This window comes from Trichosurus vulpecula, chromosome 2 (assembly GCF_011100635.1).
Source record: "Trichosurus vulpecula isolate mTriVul1 chromosome 2, mTriVul1.pri, whole genome shotgun sequence".
Classification (NCBI taxonomy): Eukaryota; Metazoa; Chordata; class Mammalia; order Diprotodontia; family Phalangeridae; genus Trichosurus; species Trichosurus vulpecula.
This window is the reverse complement of record NC_050574.1, coordinates 5193190-5213017: the sequence shown is the minus strand read 5'-3', so window position 1 is coordinate 5213017 and position 19828 is coordinate 5193190.

The following is a 19828-nucleotide window of genomic DNA, read 5'->3' as shown; positions in this document are numbered from 1 at the left end:
CCACCATCCTATTTAAGGTTTTGGGAACCAATTTATGTTCTAAACTGGTGTTGCCCTTAGTTGCCACATTTCTGTATTTGATAAGGAGATCAATCAGGTGGTGGCTGGCTAAAGCTGTTTCTAGGATGTTTTGGCCTCCTCGGGATGGTAACATCTTTATGTTGATTAAACTTCTGCCTTTTCCTTAATCTAGTTCCTACTTTTCCCGACTGTTAACTTATTTGAATGGGTCAAGTGGAAGCTGTTTCAATTGCATGCCATCTTATGTTTTTTTCTAATTTGAGGGTTTTGACCTTCGCTTTAACAAGATGATTTGACTGCAAAGCTTATTCAGAAATGATCACCACATCAATAACCAATCACTTCTTATCCATTAAGATGCAATTTCAGTTTTGGTGAGGTTGTTTGGCATTTGCCATGTCTGGTCATTTCCAATTCTCATTTTTTTCATATTAATGAAAATTCACCTTTTCTGTCTTCCATCTCTCTTCTACTGAAAAAAAACACCCTTGTAATAAACATGTAGAATTCAAACTCCTGCATTTAAATTTTTTCAATTCTTCTAACTCTTCTCAAAAGAAGCATTTATGCTATATAGATGATCAAACTCTTTCCTAATCCTAGGTTATACTTTCTAATGTATTTTTTTGTCATTCTCTCTGCCCACCTTTGCATTGAAATCACCAAATATCACGTTAGTATATATTGACTTCATCTGGAGAAACCAGTTGAATTTTTCATAGAATTTCTCAGCCTCATCTTCTGCTCAGATGTTGACTCCAAAGCTACAAGGATGTTTTGGGGGCTCCTTTGCTTGTGTTTCTAATGAGCTGTGTAAAGCAAGAAGGCTGAATTACCTGAGTCACTACTTGTTCTGTAGGCCCAATGATATCAATCCCTTTTTTTACTTGTCAAAAAACTTGTGAGTCATCCTTCCATTTCCCGCTGCCTGTGGTTTCATTTATAGCAAGAATGTCAATATTGATACACATCCTATCCTCCAACAGAATGCTGAATAAGAATCACTGGATAAGGATCTCACATTTAGGGGAATGCAGTTAAATTAAGGTTCAAACTATGCCTAAAGGGATATAAAACTGTATACCCTTTGACCCAACAATACCACTACTAGGTCTGTATCCCAAGGTCAGAAAAAAGGGGAAAGAACCCACATGTACAAAAATATTGATAGCAGCTCTTTTGTGGTGGCAAAGAATCAGAAATTGAGGAGATGCCCATCCATTGGGGAATGGCTGAACAAGTTGTGGAATATGAATGTAATGGAATACTACATAAGAAATGATGAGCAGGAGGACTTCAGAAAAACCTGGAATGACTTACATGAACTGATGCTGAGTGATGTGAGCAGAATCAGGAGAATATTGCACACAGTAACAGCCACACTGTGTGATGACTGACTTCAGTGCACTTAGCTCTTCTCAGCAATGCAAGGATCTTAGACAACTCCAAAAGACTCATGATAGAAAATGCTATCCACATGCAGAGAAAGAAATATGGAGTCTGAATGCAGATTGAAGCATACTCTTTTCTCTTTTTGATTTTTTGTTGTTTTCTTTCTTGTGGTTTTTCTCTTTTGTTCTGATTCTTCTTTCACAACATGACTAATGTGGAAATATGTTTAATTTGATTGTACACTTATAGCCTATATCAGATTGCTTTCTGTCTTGAGGAAGGGGGAGGGAAGGGGTGAAGGAGAAAAGAATCTGGAACTCAAAATCTCATAAAAGCGAACGCTAAAAATAAATAAATAAAATCTATTTTTTTAAAATAAAAATAAAATAAGATTTAAAGCTGCAATTTCATAGTCCTCCTCTTCTCCCTTTTCTGACACTGCCACTATCATCGAGGTCCTACAAAGGGGATGCCCACAAATAAAGGCAAGTTTGCATTTTTCTCTTATGAGTTGCCATGGCCAAAAGTCACCACCTGGTGGCAAGCCTGTAACCAAGACTACTCAGAATCCTCATCTTAAATCAGGAGCTGCCTCCTGTATGATGCCTTTCCTTCCCCAATTGTTAGAGTTCTCCCCATTCTCAAAGTACCACATATTGGCTCATTCACGTACGTGTGGCAGAAGAGAAGCTCCTTGAGGGCAGACAACTTCACTGCTGTCTCTGTATCTCAGCACCTACAACATAGCAAAAACTTCTCAGATTTTACTGATTTCAAAGGGCCTCCACACTGATCTGGGCTTCCGTTCCCTGCTATCCATGTTGGTATCTGATCCTTCCTATTCCAGAGATCTTTCTCCTTGGGAGACAAAACAGAAGCTATCATTTTTTTGGCCCATTTACACCGAGGAGCAGTCCAATCCTTTCCTTGTACCTTCTCTTGCCTCCAACATAGTTTAATCATACACAGGCGTGCACACACATACTCATACACACACACACACACACACACATGCACGCACACACACATGGACACACACATACACACACAAATTTACACTTGAGAGTAAAATATTGAAGAGAATTAGAACTAATTGTTGGAAATCAAATGATTGCAACCATTCTCAATGTATTTCATTTTTTTTTTAAAGATTTGCACTTTGGGGGTAGGAACATAGTCTAATAGTCACCCAAACGAATGATGTTGAGAAATATAACAGATATTAAGGTACTTGGGATGTTCACACATGTGGAATTCACAGCCATGAGGTTTACACAGCACCCTCCAATGCAGTTAGATGTTTCTTCTTAGCTGGGCCATGAGCCTATGTCAATGGGGGTTAAGAGGGCTAGTGGAGCCACATCTCATCCTATTTGTGTAAACAATTGAGGCTGGGTTGGGACCCCAGGCCCTCCTGCTCTTCTAGACTCTTCATAGTCAAGGGTTCTGAGCCTACAAGAAAGAAGACAGCAGCTCCACAGCATATGGATGGCCCTGACTTGGCCCTAAAGGACCCTGGTTCAGAGTTCAATTCTGTGACTTGCTATGTGGGCTTAGCCAAGCCACAACCTTTACCAAGTCTCAGTTTCTTTTCTGTAAAACTAAGGCCTTAGGTTAGGTCATGCTTCAGTTCTAAAATGCTGTGGTTTGATTCCTGCAGAGGATGGGATTAACTGGATTATATATGATGACAGAAGGACTAGGGCCCTGTCCCAAATCCAGATTTCCCAGGCCCTGCTCCTGGAAGGCCACCCCCACTAATGGTTCCTAACATCAGAGCTAGGTGGGTTGAAATGCCAACTTCCTCGATGTCAGCCTCAATTCTCTCTTCTGTACCATGAAGGATTCGGATTGGACCCTTCCAGCTCTAGAGGCTGAAGTCATCACTTGGTTAATGCCATGTGGGCAGAGAAGAATGGACCCTGGTTACAGGGCATGAAGTGGGCTGCGGCCACAGCTTCACAAAGAAAAGAGAATGAGCACCAGTTGTGACAAAGCTAAGACCCCACCACTTCCCAGGCCAGAAATCACACCCAGGATCTAAAGCAGCAGGAGAAATCAGAGAAAATAACCTAACCGACCCGGGGGACCAACATCCACAGAACTGCCGGGCATCTGAAAACAGAGGAGTCCACAGGACACCGACCCACAGCTACCAGGCTGCCCAACAAGGCAGTAGCAGTATGGCGGTAACCTGAGGGAGGGACATGAGCCACCACTGAGCACTGTGGGAGCATTAGTATGGGGACACCGTCCTGGGCACAGACGAGGCCGCCAAGTGACTGCACTTTGTCAGGACCCTAGAGCGCATCCCAGAAGTGGAATTGGAGGAGACGCTCCAGATGAAATCTGAATCCTCTTCCACAGGCATCAGAGCCACTCAGACACTGGAGGGCAGTGATTGTATCCCCTACACCCACACCCACAAGGCCAAGGGCTGGAGTTTCAGGAAGGCCATGCTAAAGGGCTGGGGACTGTCACCAACACAGGCTCCTCCTCATCCCTTCTTCAGGCATCAGTCTAGGTCAGATGTTGTGGGACTCCATCCTACAGAGATTATTGAAGAAGGCGTGCCTATGAGAGGCTGAGCAGCTTGGTGGAGACACTCTGAGTCAGCCAGGATGACATGGGTGTTAGTATTTGACCTCAGCTGGCTCTGTGACCCTAGGCACACCCTTTAACACCTCAGTGGCCTCAGCAGTTCTCCATCCATACAGTTGGACCTCCAGCATCCCCCTCATGGGACCTCCCTGCTGCTATAAAATCCCAGGCCCTGTAGGCCAGACTCCACCATTACCACCATCATCAGGGGCTGTGGTGCAACAAGCCCAGGACCTGGAGGCAGGAGCCGTGGCTTTCCATCCTGGCTCTGCCATACAACTCACTTGGGCCACCTCTTTGGGCCTGTGTGTCTTCATCTGCACAAGGAAGGGTTGGCCCACACGCGGCTCTCGATGTGATGAACCACAAAGGGGAATCAAGGGAGCCTTTGGGGGAACCTTTCATGTGATGGGAACCATCTCGTGTCAGACTGCCACACAGCGCTCCTGCCCACCACCCTGCCCTCCAAAGGCAAACTGTTGGACACAGGCCTCAGGCCTGGAAAGGCAGGGCTGGCCCTCATGCCCCTCTGCCCTTCCTGGGGCTCTCTGAAACCCCCCAGGGCACCTGCCTCCTCCCCAGCAGGGCAGCCCTAACCCAGCATCTCCTGGACAGCCTTCCCACGCTCCCAGGAGGGGCACTCAGGCTGGCCAAGGGAACACGTGAGGCTACTGAACTGGGAACATACCTTCGTTTTGGATGTCAGTCTGGCCAGTCCATGAATGCTGGTCAGTAAACAACCAGGGGAAACACCTGGGGGCCAGAGAGGGAAATGAAGACAAGTCTGGGGAAGGGGCCTTGTCTTCCTGTGGGAAAAGGGGCACCAGGGGGAAGAGAGTGAGAGGCTAAGGGTGGCCCAAGGCTGCCACTAGAGCTGGTCCTACGCCAGCCTGGGCATCTCTGAGGCACAGAAGGTCCTCTTGAACCTCTCCCTCTCTTGGCACCCAGAGTTTCCACAAGCTGGAGACTTCCACACCCTTGGAATGAGCTCCGAGTCAGCTCCAATAGCAGCTCCATTGAGGGCAGGGGCGAGGCGGGGCAGGATGGAAGGGCAGCTGGGTCTAGAGGGCAGTGGGAGCAGCTGCTTCACCCACTTGGGGAGGGGGTCCCCTAGCCCACCTCTAGCCAAAGTGAAAGGGGGAAGAGGGGAATTCTCCAGAATCCCCAAAGCCAACTACAAGGGACAAGCCACACCCAAGAACTGGAGGGTGGGCTCCCTCTGGGGCTTCCGAGTCAGGGCAAGGAGGAAGGAAGAAGGAGGATTGTCTCCAAAGAGAAAAACTGGCAGCCATGGTGGCATGTTGAGGGTGGGCATAAGGCCAGTCTGAAGCCCTGCAATCTACTGATTCAAAGTTAAGTGCTTTGGGCCTTCCTTGTTCAAGGAAAGGGAGAACTAGAAAGAGCTAAGGGAGTGAAGCAGAGGAGGCTCCCTTCCATTCTCACCCTCATTGCAAAGAGCCGAAGCCAAGGGCTGGAGGGCCTTGCTTTGAGGGCCATCTGGAAGGGCCTGCCCCAGCCCAGGGGTCATCCTTGCTGCCTTGCTCTGAAGAGAAGGCAAGCCTTTCCACCCCACTCTGGGACAAAGTTGTGTTGATTCTCTTGGTAGTGTGAGTGTGTGTGTGTGTGTGTGTGTGTGTGTGTGTGTACACATGTGTTTGGGGGGAGGGAAGACTGGCAACATTGCCATGCCCAGGGCAGACCCACCCAGTCCCCTGACCCGAGATGCCCCCTTGGCAGACCAAATTGGGGCTCATCACCCACTCTATGCCCAGTCTTGGCTGGGTTCATCCTCCCAGTGCCAGAGCCCAGCTGCCCTCAAGCTCACACTCTAACATAGGGCAGCCCCAGCCCAGGGATGATCCTCTCAGGTTAAAGGCCCAGCTGCCCCAGCTCACTGGGTGTCCCTGCCAAGGCATCATGGCCCTTCCCTCCCTCCTCCCTGCAGAAAAGTGTCAATGTTTGTGCTTGGAGCAGAGCCAGTCCCCCCCTCCCCGAGACTTTTCTGGGCAGTCTGGAAGATTCTGGTCATCTCTGCTCCTGCAAACAGGGAGGACAGAGTGGGGGTGGCCCTTCATCAGGGAAGCTGCCTGCAGGATCCTTTTGAAAGAGGACATCGTGGCCAGGCTGAGCCACGGCTGAGCTCAAGCATGCAGCTGGTGGGTTTGGCCCTGGTGGGCAGCCACCATCCGTGTGCCTTGGAGATGCTTCAGAAACACTTTAGGAGAGTGCCTCCCTGTCCCAGCCTAGCTTCCCTTTCAGAAGAATCAGTCTGGGGCATCTCATCCCTCCCCTTCAAGGTCCCCCCATCAGTCTCTTCTCGGGGGTCCCAGAAAATCGCATCAAATCAGTCAGTCAGTAAGCACTGCTGCTCATTCCTTTTTCCTTCTTTCAGGATTTTCTAGAGTTAATCCAGCAGGAAAGACTGATGGTGTCTCTATGTAGTCAGTGCCTGAGCCAACGTTACCAACGTGCTGATGATGGAGGCAGCATCGGGAGCAGCAGCAGTGGCAGTTCCCTGGTGGCTGGCCAGCACACCACCTGCCAGGACAGTCTCCTCAGGTAAGCTGCGCCAGAGCAAGACTAAGCTGCCTTCTAGATCACAGCTGCCCAGGTCAGCCAAGGGCCTGGGCAGCTTCCACTTGCACATTTCTTTCCTGACCCCATCTTTGGTGGAGACATCGCTCTAGTTTCTTTCTCCAGAAATGTGAGAATTTCCTGTCCCCAGAACCGTCTCTTCCCCTTCTCCCACAACTTGGGCTGCTGCTGCCTTCACTCTCTCAGAACAAGAACTAGGGAGGGGCAACTTTGAGCATCGAGAGGGCTGGAAACCCTGAGACCTGAAGCTGGGCAGGGAACGGTCGCCCTCTGCTATGGATCTCTTCTCACCAGCCCCCATGCCCATGGTTCCTAGGGTGAGCTGCAGAGCCCAGCAAGAGCACAGGAAGCCACAGGGGTGGAGGGCCTGCAGGCAAGGAGACAGGTCCAGGTGGCTGTTAGCTCCTCTCATACCTCATCATGATGGTTTAATTTGGAAAGAGGCCCTCCCTGGCCCATGGGAGCTGTGGCTCTGTTCAGTCCTGCCTCCAACATTAAAAATTCTTCATGTTTAAGGAATAAGACTGGAAAAAGAGAGCTTTGGGTGTCATTTCTTTTCATCCTGGAAGTCTCCATGAAAGTCTCTGTCTCCTCCTGGCCTTTCCCCCTCCCTGTCTTTCTCACTCTTCCTCTTTTCCCCTCTCTTACCTTTACTTTTCATGCTTGGTGCCCTCCAGGACTCTGAGGAGGAGGTCCAGTCAAGTGAAATGCCTCTCACCAGCTCCTCACCTGGGCCCTGCTTCTAATCCTCACACCACCTACCATAGTGAATCAGTGTTCGGGGAGGCCTATATCGGGGGCCCCCGGGCCACCTCGGTGGCCAGAAGCTCCATCTATCAAGATCAGCTGGACAGCAATGCCTCCTGAAGTGAGCATGGTGAGCTCTGCCCAGAGCTTGACAAACCAGGTGCTTGGGCCAGGGAGGAGAGAAGCTTCTCCCTGTCTCCCACAGATATCTCCAGAGACCGCTTTTAGTCTTGTCTCTGTCCTGAGTTAGCCTGTTCCTCCCTGGATCTCTGTTTCCTCATCTGTAAAATAAGATTGGATTGGGTTGGGTTGGCTCTTCTGCCTGGATCCTGCCAGATTTGAGGTCCTTCCATTCTCCTGAAGGCCCTCAGCCCCATAGATAGCACTTTTACAGGTCCCTGAGAGAGTAACCCTACCTCCTAAGGCAGAAGGCCACCTGGTTTTGTACAGCCAATGAGCTAAAAATGGTCTTTAGGTGTTGAAATAAAGTTTCGTCATCTTTAAAAACATAAGAACCATCCTTAGCTCATACAGAAGTCGGATATGGGCCAGATTTTGCCCTTGGGCAAAATTCTCTCCCTGCCCTAGACCTGGTTGGGTGGGCTTCTGGGCTCAATCAACCAAAGGGGTAAGATGTCTGAGTTCTGAAAAGTTCTGCCAGGTGTCCCACCTTTGGCAGCTGCTGCTGCAAGGCTAGTAGAGTAACTCTAGGAGAGTGTGTGGAGACGGGCTTATTATGGAAGGATCCCCAAGCACACCCAGAGAGCCTTGGGAGGATCTGAGACCAGAAGAGGAAGAAGCAGCTGCAGAGTTGGCAGGCTGGGACTGGCTAGCTCTAGGACAGGATGGGCTTGGACAGCAAAGACTTTAAACTCCTCTGCTGGGACTTTTACAGGATGGCTCTCTGGCTTGTTCTCCTGGTGGCTCAGCACCACCTGGGACAGCCTGACCACAGCTGTCTCCCTGCTGGACATCTTTGTCTTAACCAGGTCAGTGAGGCCTCCCTCTGGCCTGCCAAAGGGATCCATGATCTTTGAGATCCATTTCCGCATAGACTTTGCTCTGTTGGTTTTCAGCTTTTTCAGACTTTTATGCAATGAAACTTATGATGGAGAGTCAGGTCAGGGTCAGGAGTGTGCTGGAACCTGCTAGTGAGAGTCAGCCACCAGTCAGGGTTGGATTGAGTGTCTAGACTAAAGCAGATGTTGGGGAGAAGTGGGTTGTGTGTGCCTTCCCCTCCTCCAGAGCCGGTTGTTAAACCTTTACCAGCACAGGTCAGCCCCTAATATAGATACAGAGACAGCAGTGAAGTTGTCTGCCCTCAAGGAGCTTCTCTTCTGCCACATGTACGTGAATGAGCCAATATGTGGTACTTTGAGAATGGGGAGAACTCTAACAATTGGGGAAGGAAAGGCATCATACAGGAGGCAGCTCCTGATTTAAGATGAGGATTCTGAGTAGTCTTGGTTACAGGCTTGCCACCAGGTGGTGACTTTTGGCCATGGCAACTCATAAGAGAAAAATGCAAACTTGCCTTTATTTGTGGGCATCCCCTTTGTAGGACCTCGATGATAGTGGCAGTGTCAGAAAAGGGAGAAGAGGAGGACTATGAAATTGCAGCTTTAAATCTTATTTTATTTTTATTTTAAAAAAATAGATTTTATTTATTTATTTTTAGCGTTCGCTTTTATGAGATTTTGAGTTCCAGATTCTTTTCTCCTTCACCCCTTCCCTCCCCCTTCCTCAAGACAGAAAGCAATCTGATATAGGCTATAAGTGTACAATCAAATTAAACATATTTCCACATTAGTCATGTTGTGAAAGAAGAATCAGAACAAAAGAGAAAAACCACAAGAAAGAAAACAACAAAAAATCAAAAAGAGAAAAGAGTATGCTTCAATCTGCATTCAGACTCCATATTTCTTTCTCTGCATGTGGATAGCATTTTCTATCATGAGTCTTTTGGAGTTGTCTAAGATCCTTGCATTGCTGAGAAGAGCTAAGTGCACTGAAGTCAGTCATCACACAGTGTGGCTGTTACTGTGTGCAATATTCTCCTGATTCTGCTCACATCACTCAGCATCAGTTCATGTAAGTCATTCCAGGTTTTTCTGAAGTCCTCCTGCTCATCATTTCTTATGTAGTATTCCATTACATTCATATTCCACAACTTGTTCAGCCATTCCCCAATGGATGGGCATCTCCTCAATTTCTGATTCTTTGCCACCACAAAAGAGCTGCTATCAATATTTTTGTACATGTGGGTTCTTTCCCCTTTTTTCTGACCTTGGGATACAGACCTAGTAGTGGTATTGCTGGGTCAAAGGGCATATACAGTTTTATATCCCTTTAGGCATAGTTTGAACCTTAATTCAACTGCACTCCCCTAAATGTGAGATGCTTATCCAGGGATTCTTATTCAGCATTCTGTTGGAGGATAGGATGTGTATCAATATTGACATTCTTGCTATAAATGAAACCACAGGCAGCGGGAAATGGAAGGATGAGGTCAGCAAAGAGTTTCAGGCAGAATAGGTAGATGTGAGAATCATGAGCATAGAGATGGTCATTGGCATGGTCAAATCCACCGGAGCTGATGAGATCACCAAGTAAAGTAGAATGGAGGGAGAAGAGCAGAGGGCCCAGGATTGAGCCCAGGGCCCTCTTCTCCTTCATACTCTTCTCTCTCCAAGTTTGTGTGACTCCAGCCTCACCAGATTCTCTTCCTGCCTATTTGACTGCTCTTTCTCAGTCTCCTTGTCTGGATCTTCATCCAGGTCAGGCCTGCTAACCAGGGTTATTCTGTAGGATCTCTGCATTGAAGGCCCAGGAAGGCCTACTAGATCAGGTGGATTACCTTTAGATAATTGTAGGACCTAGCTTAACTTGCTTTCCTTTTTAAACTGTGTTTTTTCCCTCTGTAGTGAGAAGCAAGGAAGTAGAGGTCTGTTAGCCTCACTCTCTCTTCTTGCCCATTTATTGGATACACCTGGGCTCAAGATGAGTTCCAGCCTACTCTAAATGTCCCTTAGGTAACCCTGAAGTTATGTTCTTGCCCCATTTGTGATTTGTGAGAGGTTGCTTCAATGCAGACATTGTGGCCAGTGACTCTGAACAGAGAATCCTGAACTCTTCATGTTCACTGCTTTATATAAGGAAATTTATTTCAAAACAATTCTTCAATATACACATAATTTTACCATTTATTAGAGATGAAAGCAAATTTGCATGCTAATGAGATGGATGTGCTTGTTTATTTTTACATAAAGAATTAAATCTTTATGCAGAGGAATATTTGATGCTGCAGGACGTAGAGCATCTTTTCAGATTTGATCAATATTTTGACGTTATAATCATCAATGCTGAGAATGCCGCTTCGCATAAATACGTAGTGGAAAATGGCAGAAGTGTGTTTAGGGCCATTTCAGAAACTGTTCAAAATTCTGTCCTAATACTAAGCTAAAATTCATTTAATAATTTTTTTTTTGCTTTTTGGCAGGGCAATTGGGGTTAAGTGACTTGCCCAAGGTCACACAGCTAGTACATGTGTCAAGTGTCTGAGGCCACATTTGAACTCAGGTCCTCCTGACTCCAGGGCCGGTGCTCTACTCACTGCACCACCTAGCTGCCCCTATTTAATAATTTTTTTAGGAAAATCAAGTTTTAAACCAGTGTTGCTTGAAACTCGGCAAATTCTTCTTGAACTTTTAATGGCAGATGACAGACATTTTTTATTTCAAATGAGTATGGCTTATGAACCCAACTTAGTTATTTAGAATCAAAATTAGAAGGAAAGTATTTCTGAAACTGTGTCTCCAGGCACTTCAGATGAGCAATTATAAGTCTTACAATTAAATCTTTGGGAATTTTCAATTATAAAATTATCTGTAGCAGTAAACATTTCTAAAAAACCATTTTCTGCTCTATTCTTCTATATGTTAACTTTTTTCAATAAAACTTTCAATTTTATCTTTTAACACAAATGTTACAATTTTTCCTTTGAAGTGATATGTTTAAATCATTAAGTTTTTTGAAAATATCCGACAAATAATACAGTTTTGAAAGTCATGTAATTATGAAAAAAATTAACAAAATTGAATTTCTGCTCAGTCAAAAATATAACAACTTCATCTTTCAGTTTCAATAATCTGTTTAAACTTCGCCCTCTTGAGAGCCATATGATTCGACATATTTTCTTTTTCTTGTCAAGTTAGGAGTGCCTGGTAGCGAGGACGCTACCCCATTGCCATCAGTATTTTTACCTCTTCTGTCTAAATTTAGCCATGTATCCAGAGCCGAAAAATACTTTTGTCCTATAATATAAATAAATATTGCTAATAATTTCTCAAATAAATACTAGCTTTAGTTTGTGAAATTATATTTGTTTGTGCTTAATTTAAAAAATTGATGCTCACACTCACACATACAGCAGTGATGGTGGAGAAATATTATTAAAGGGCTTTTGTCTTTACTTGCAACTAAACAAAGGAGACAACAGCAATGTTTAAAATCAAACATTCTAACCCAACACAATCCAAAGGTGTACTCATTTGATACTTACACGCTGAGGAATGATGGTAGGAAAATATTAAAAGTCTTTCTTTTCCTTAAACTATTATGTTTTTGTAAGAACAGAAAACTTTGTATGTACAATGAAAACACTGCAATTCATAACATACAATAGTCTTTTATCAAAGCCGACGTGTTTCTGGCAGCGTTCATTGGCGTTGCATGGGGTGATGGCAGGTGCAGTGCAAAGTGCATATGTATGTTGCGTGTTCAGAACCAAGACTGCAGTGAAGTTGTGCGATGCAACATGGGCAAGCATTTCCAGAAACACCTCGGATTCATTACACATTTGATTTTGAATTAATTTTTGGTTGTTGCACATTCAGAAATCTTTTACTGTTGCCAAATTTTTCGCCACTCCCCATTCAGTTATGCGACCCCATAAAGGGTCGGGACACACAAGTTAAGAAGCACTGGTCCTTCGAAGTTCCCAAAGATAAAGGATGAGGCTTTTGCCATTGCCTTGCTCCTCCCCTTCAGGAGGTGTTGCTGCACCTGTCCCCACCCCACCCACCCCGACCCACCCGTGCTTCGTCCTTTCCTGTTTTCTCCTCCTCTCTTTGTTGTACTGTCATAAATGAACAAACTTCTGTAGGGACTGGGAAGCCTTTGGGTTCCACATGCATGTTCATTTCTCTTGCAATAAACCTGTTTTTCACATAAGTCTCATGACATTGTGATTGCCTGCTGACAAAAGTTTCACAAGAAACATACTTTCTCATGACCTGAAGAAAGGTTTAATGCAAACAAGGAAGGGGTTGATATAAAAATACATTAAAGTCTACAAGGAATCAAGCAGGTCCAGGAAAAGGGATCACAGATGCGAGGAACTGGTGATCATGAACAAGACCAACAAACAAACACCAGAAGATGATGGTGGAATCAAAGGAAATGCTCAGCAGTGCCTTGTCCCTCCCCTGGGGCAAGATCCTCTCTTCCGGTGCCTTTGTCTCAGTCTTTCTTTTCACTGTCTCTATCCCCTCCCCAGCACTACTCCCTCCCACCCAGCTGATAAAGAGGAGGAGCCACTACTACCCTTCCTGCTACATCCCTTTGCTTGAGAAAAGTGCAAGGTGCAGCTAGGTGGTGCAGTGAGTAGAGCACCAACCCTAGGGTCAGGAGGACCTGAGTTCAAATCTAGCCTCAGACATTTGACTATCTTAGGGGCAGCTAGGTGGTGCAGTGAGTAGAACACCAGGGCTGGTGTCAGGAGGACCTGAGTTCAAATCCGGCTTCAGACACATCTACTAGCTGTGTGACCTTGGACAAGTCACTTAACCCCAATTGCCCTGCCTCCACCCCTGCAAAAGAAGAAAAATGTGCAGCATCCATTTTCTGTTGTTTCTGTACTTTCCCTGCCTTTTATGCAACTCCCTAAAAGTCACTGGTTTACCTGGAATTGCTACGGAATTTAGTCTGGTGTCTAGGTTCAACTCTTTCACTTTTGCTTCTGAAACTTTAAATGTTTATCCTGAAATGTTTAGTCCCTTAGATCCCTAATTCCCTTGATGATTTTTCTAGAATATAACACTCAGTTGAATTTCTAGTACACTGAGTTTGAGCAGAGGTTCTTAATCTTTTTGTCTCTTGGAATCCTTTTGGTCTGATCTGGTGAAATCTATGGGTCTCTTCTTATAATAATGTTTTTAAAGGCACAAAATACATAGAATTACAAAAGAAATCAATTATATATTATTTTTTAAAATTAAAAACAAGTTTATGGGCCTCAAAGATCCTTGGGCTAGAACATTTCTATGAGTATTTGTGTGTGCACACATACAACACACACACATAAACATACAAACATATGTGAGAGTGGGTAGAAAATTGGCCTTGGAGTCAAGAACACTTTGATTCAAAGGGTGATGTGAGAGTCAGTAGTTGTGTGACCAGGGGCAAAGCACTTAATTCTCAGAATTCCAAGCAGCTCTAAGACTAGACAAATGACTTCCTGCTCTGAATTAGTGAAGAGGAGTTTTACATAAGGGATTCTCAGAATTAATCAGCTCACATACTGAGAGCAAATGCACACCCTAGAATATACAGTAAGTTCAAATGGAGAGTGAGATGGGTATAGAATTGGAGACAGGGATGAATCATGATTGAGAATTTCTGTATGACTTTAAATGCTACCAAGCTACTCGCTGTCACGAAAGCCTACTTCCTTAATAATTTTCTGATTCACAATATAGGGACTGTGACTTTTGGAACTCCATGATCCCAGAAGAATTAAAGCTACTGGTACAGTAAGATCTCTCAATCCAAATCCCATCTCTGACACTTATCTTTGGAACCTTGGACAGCTCCCATCTTCTGGGACCTGATTTTCCTCAGTCAGAAAAAGAGGTGACTGGACAACATGATCTCTACATTCTTTCGTGGCTCTAACCTTGATAATTCCATGACCTTCAGAGTGTTCATGCCTGAGAGAAAATGCAGAGAGCAGGTTGTAGCAATGCAAAGTGGAAACAACAAATGAACTAGATAGAAACTTGTTCCAGGGATAGGCAGAGATGGGTTTGAACCCAGAATAATTTAGCAGTCAGTTTATCCCTCTCTTTTGCCAGTACAACTTCTATTAAAGGTATCTGTGAGTAAGTTACCTCCCCTAGTAGGATATAAATTCTCTTAATCCCAAGGACTACATATCATTCCATCTTTGAATCTTCAAGTGCTTAGAAAGATTTTTGTAAAATGATGCAGAGTGAAAAACATAGAGAAAGAAAAAACATACATAATCTTAATTTTGCATAAACACAAAAATCATCCAGAAAACCACATGGGAAAAATGATTTCAGAAAGCAGCAAGGAAGCAAACAAATTTATTTGTTATCATCTTGTGGAACTAATTGTACATACACTTTATTTAACAAAGTAAATAAAGGAGGTTACTGTTTCACATATGCTAATGTTTTTCAAAAAAAAGCATTTGTTTTGCTAACAATGAGTAATTTTGGAATAAAGAGGAAAACAAAACAAAATTGGGAGAACTGATCTAGTATAAGAAATTTCAGTGATTTTGCCAAAATGTTTAATTAAAAAAAAATCAGGCACATGATTCACAAACTTAAGAAGATCTATTGCCACGTAATGGCATCTTTGGTGTGTCACAACAAAGACTGGCAAGGAAAGACAATCATTTTTTAATCTCTGAGAGCTCCAAAGGATGTGGTAGCTGGTGACATTTGTTATCAATTTGACTCTCCAGTATTTAATAAAAGATGACTATGCCCCACATGATTACATCTACCCAGTTATTCTCCATCATAGATTCTAGGATATGGGTTTAACAGCACTGTAAAACTGAGAATCTTTGTCTTTCATTTTAACTTACTGATGTTTTCTAAGGGTTTCCCATGTTAAACGTACAAGGCTTTTCATCAGGATAGTTCATCTCATAGGTGAGTGTCCACCAATGCTAGGAAATTAACTACATTGTACTGGGAGGATACACCATGTAAGGATGATGGTTAACAAGGTGTATTTTTTGACTGAAGACGTTACCACATTCATTATATTCAAAGGGTTTCTTCTCTTTATTGTGAACTTTGTGGTGTCTTTCAAGGTGTCCCTTCAAATTAAAGGCTTCCCCACATTCATCATATCCAAAAGGTTCTTCTCTAATATGAGCTTTCTGATGACAAGCTTTTCAAGATGTCCCACCAGACTGAAATCTTTCTCATACTCATTATAATCAAGACTTCATTCCCAAGATGAGATACCTGACATTTATTATAGTATATCTATGGACTGAAAGCTCTCCCATATTCATTATAAATAAGCAACTTTACTCCAGTATGACTTTTGTTATTGTTTTTAAGTTGTTCAGTTGTATCCGATTCTCCATGACCCCATTTGGGGTCACCACTGGAGTGGTTTGCCATTTCCTTCTCCAGCTCATTTTACAGATGAGGAACTGAGGCAAACAGGGTTAAATGGTTGCCCAGAGTCACACAGCTAGTAAGTGTCTGAGGCCATATTTGAACTCAGGAAGATGGGTCTCCCTGACTCAGATCCCAATACTCTATCCGTTATGCCACTTAATAGTTCCATCAGTATGATTTACCTGATGTTAATAAATTTTACCTTCCTACTTAAGGTTTTGCCACATTCATTACACTTAAGAGGATTCATTACAGTATTAGTTCTTTGATGTATAATAAAGGGTCTTTTCTCCCTGATGGTTTTCTTATATTTATAACCTTCAAAGCATTTCATTCCTGTATGAGTTCTCTGATGTTTATACAAGGCTGTATATTGACACCTTATTTATTTAACTTCTGTGCAGGGTACATCCTGCGAAATGCCAGGCTGGATGAATCAAAAGCTGGAATTAAGGTTGTTGGGAAAAATATCAATAGTCTCAGATATGCAGATGATACCACTCTTTTAGCAAAAAGTAAAGAAGAATTAAGCCTCCTGAGGAGGGAAAAAGCAGAGCATAAAAGCTGACTTGAAGCTTAACATAAAAAAACTAGGATCTTGGCAACTGCTTCCATCATTTCCTGGCAAAGAGTAGGAGAAGAAATGGGAGGAGTGTCAGATTTTATACTCAGGCTCAAAGATCACTGCAGATGGTGACTGCAGCTATGAAATAAAAAGACATTTGCCCCTTGGAAGGAAAGCTATGGTAAATCTGGACAGCATACTAAAAAGCAGAGATATCACCTAGTTGATAAAGGTCAGTATAGTTAAAGCTATGGTTTTTCCAGTAGCAATGTATGGCTATGAGAGTTGGAGTATAAAGAAAGCTGAACACCACAGAATGGATGCTTTCAAATTGTGATATTGGAGAAGACTTTTGAAAGTCCCTTGGACAGCAAGGAGATCAAATCAGTTAACACTTAAAGAAATTAATTCAGACTGTTCACTGGAAGATGAAGTACTGAAGATGAAATACTTTGGCCACATAATGAGAAGACAGAACTCATTCAAAAAGAGCCTAATGTTGAAAAAGATTGAAGACAAAAGAGAAGGGGACGGGAGGGGATGAGATGGATAGATAGTGGCATGGAAACAACAAACATGAACTTGGACAGACTTTCAAGAGATGGTGGAAGACAGAAGAACCTGGTGTGCCATGGTCCATTAGGTCATGAAGAATGGGACATGACTGAAGGACTGAACAACAACATGGAGGATCAAAGAAAAGAAAGGACCTTCGTTTGGGGTGAGCTAGAATGATAGAGACTGACAAAAGACAGAAGACGGAGCTGCTGCTTAATCTTAATTTTCTTGGCAAAGATACTGGAGTGGTTTGCCATTTTCTTCTGCAGCTCAATTGACAGATGAGGAAACAGAGGCAGAGTTAAATGACTTGCCCAGGGTCACTTAGTAAATGCCTGAAGCTGGATTTGAACTCAGGGAGATGAGTGTTCCTGACTTCAGGACTGACACTCGATCTACTGTGCTGCAGAGTTCAGAAGCAGATTTGGAAACTAACTACATAATTTGTGCTTTTTGTTAGTCAGATGTACCATTAAAATCATATTATAAACAATGAAGGTTTTCAGTTTTCTGGGTGGTCATTTTATACTCTTATTTGTATATCTGAATATTTATCTTTATGGTTATGAAATTTTAGTAAAAAGAAAAATAAATTGAAATTACTAACACCTCTTTCCTCACAATTGGAAACTATGATGTCTGAGATACATAAGGGGAAAGTGACTTATCAAAGTGAAAGGTGGCAGAGTGAATAGAGATTTGGACCTGGAGTCAGGAAGACCTGAGTTTAAATCCAGACACTTCCTAGCTGTATGACCCCGGAAAGGTCACTTCACCTCTGTTTGCCTCAGGTCCCTCATCTGTAAAGCGGTACAATAATAGCATCTGGGTAATCATGGGGCTAAAATGAGATGTTTGTGCAGTGCCTTGTAAACCTTAGGACAGTCTATGACTGCTAGCTGTCATCACCATCATTATTGTTGTTACCATCGGAGCACACTCAGCAAGGCAGCCCCAATTCTTCACCAGAGGCCTGCGATGGTTAAGTCTCACTCTCTCCAACACTTTAAGGCTGCTCCCCACTGACCAGCTGAGTGGTGCCTGCTTTGACTCCCTCCCTCACCTGGACAGGGCTTCTTAAGCCTTCTCCCTCTGGCCTCCATAAGGGAGGCTGCATTGAGTTTACAAACAGGAAGCTCCATTTGTGGACACAGAATTGGGAAAGTTCTGGGAACAGAAGGACAGCTTAGAGTTCAAACACCGGGCAAGAGAACATGACAGCGAAGGGGCAGTCTTTAGAGGGAATGTTTGCCCTGAGGGTCTGGGCAGTGAGGACCCTCCTGAGTTCAGCACAAGGAAGCTATGGGATCTCCCCCTGTGAGCAGCAGAGCTCGCACCTGGGAACAGGCAACAAAGACATGCCATCCGTATGCTGCAAAGGATTTGGAGACCTCCTGCTATTATTAACCTCAGATCTGCCCTTCATAACTCACACACAGGGCATGTATCAGGCACATGTGAAAAGAACACTGGGTGTTATTATCAACAGTAACCACCTTCTGAATCTGGTAGGAAGCCACCGCACCCAGAAAGACCAGGTTCTCCCTCAAAGTGCTCGGGCACCACCTCTCTCCAAAGGACCCTCTAAACAGAGTTCACAGATCTCCCCTCCTTCCCACTGGAGTGCACTGCCACATCCTGGAATGTCACTGATTCCTGGAGCATCAAACACATCCCTGCTTATCCAAGGACCATCCACATGTGGATCGTGGGGAAGACACACCAGGGGCATAGGGAGAGGTCCATGCATCTTGCCTGTATCTGCCCACTTTGCAGCTTACAGAGATTTTCTCTACTGTTCAAGGTCACCCTGACACATTGTCTCTCAAGGCCTCCACCACAAATTCCAAACCACCCAATACAATCAACAGCAACCCCATTCGCACAGGGCAGAGTGTGCTGGAGATGGAATCAGGAAGACCTGAGTTTGAATTCTGCCTCAGACACGTTCTAGCTGGGTGGACTTGGGTAGGTTCTGTGACCCCTCTGGGCCCTGGTTCTTCGTCTATAAAATGAGAAGCCTGGACTTGATGGCTTCTAAGTTTCCTTCCAGGTCCAGCTCTATGATCCTGCCATTCACAAAGCTCTGGATATTCCTTTCAAACTCACTGTATCACCACTGCATGGGCGATCACCACCTCTGAAGGTAATTCACACAGATGAAATCTGGAAATGGGAGCTCTGCCCTTTGCTGACCCACAATGCAACACAACTTTCTCTACCAGGGAACTGCCCCCTTTTGCTCTTGTAAGGCCAGAAAAAAAATCCCCCCAGTTACTTCAACAAGCATTTATTTGTTTCTACTGTGTAGTTAGTCAACAAGCGTTTATTGAGCACCTACTGTATGCCAAACACTGTGCTGGGTGCTGGGGATATCAAGAAGAGTAAAAGACAGATCCTGTCCTCAAGAAGCTCACAATTGAATGGGGAGAGATGACATGCAAACAACTCTGCATGGCTGGGTGCTAGGGAAGATACCAAGAAAACCTGGTCCCTACCCTCCTGCAGGACAGCTAGGTCACGCAGTAGATAGAGCACCAGGCCTGGAGTCAGGAAGACCTGAGTTCAAATCCAGTCTCAGACACTTCCTAGCTGTGTGGCCCTGGGCACATCACCAAACCGCTGTCTTCCTCAGTTTCCTCATCTGTAAAATGGATGTGATAGTAGCACCTCTCTCCCAGGGCTGTTGTGAGAATCCAAAGAGATATATTTGTAGAGCACTTTGCAAACCTTAAGGTGCTCCATAAATGTTGATTCTCTGTTACATAATTTGGGGGATTTACATAGGCAGTCTTCCCTGCTCCCCCAAAGATGTGGATTATGTGGTTTCTGTTTAAAAAAAACCAACAAGTAAAGGTAAAAAAGGCTATTCTAAGGTCCATCCTAAAGTCTGGAA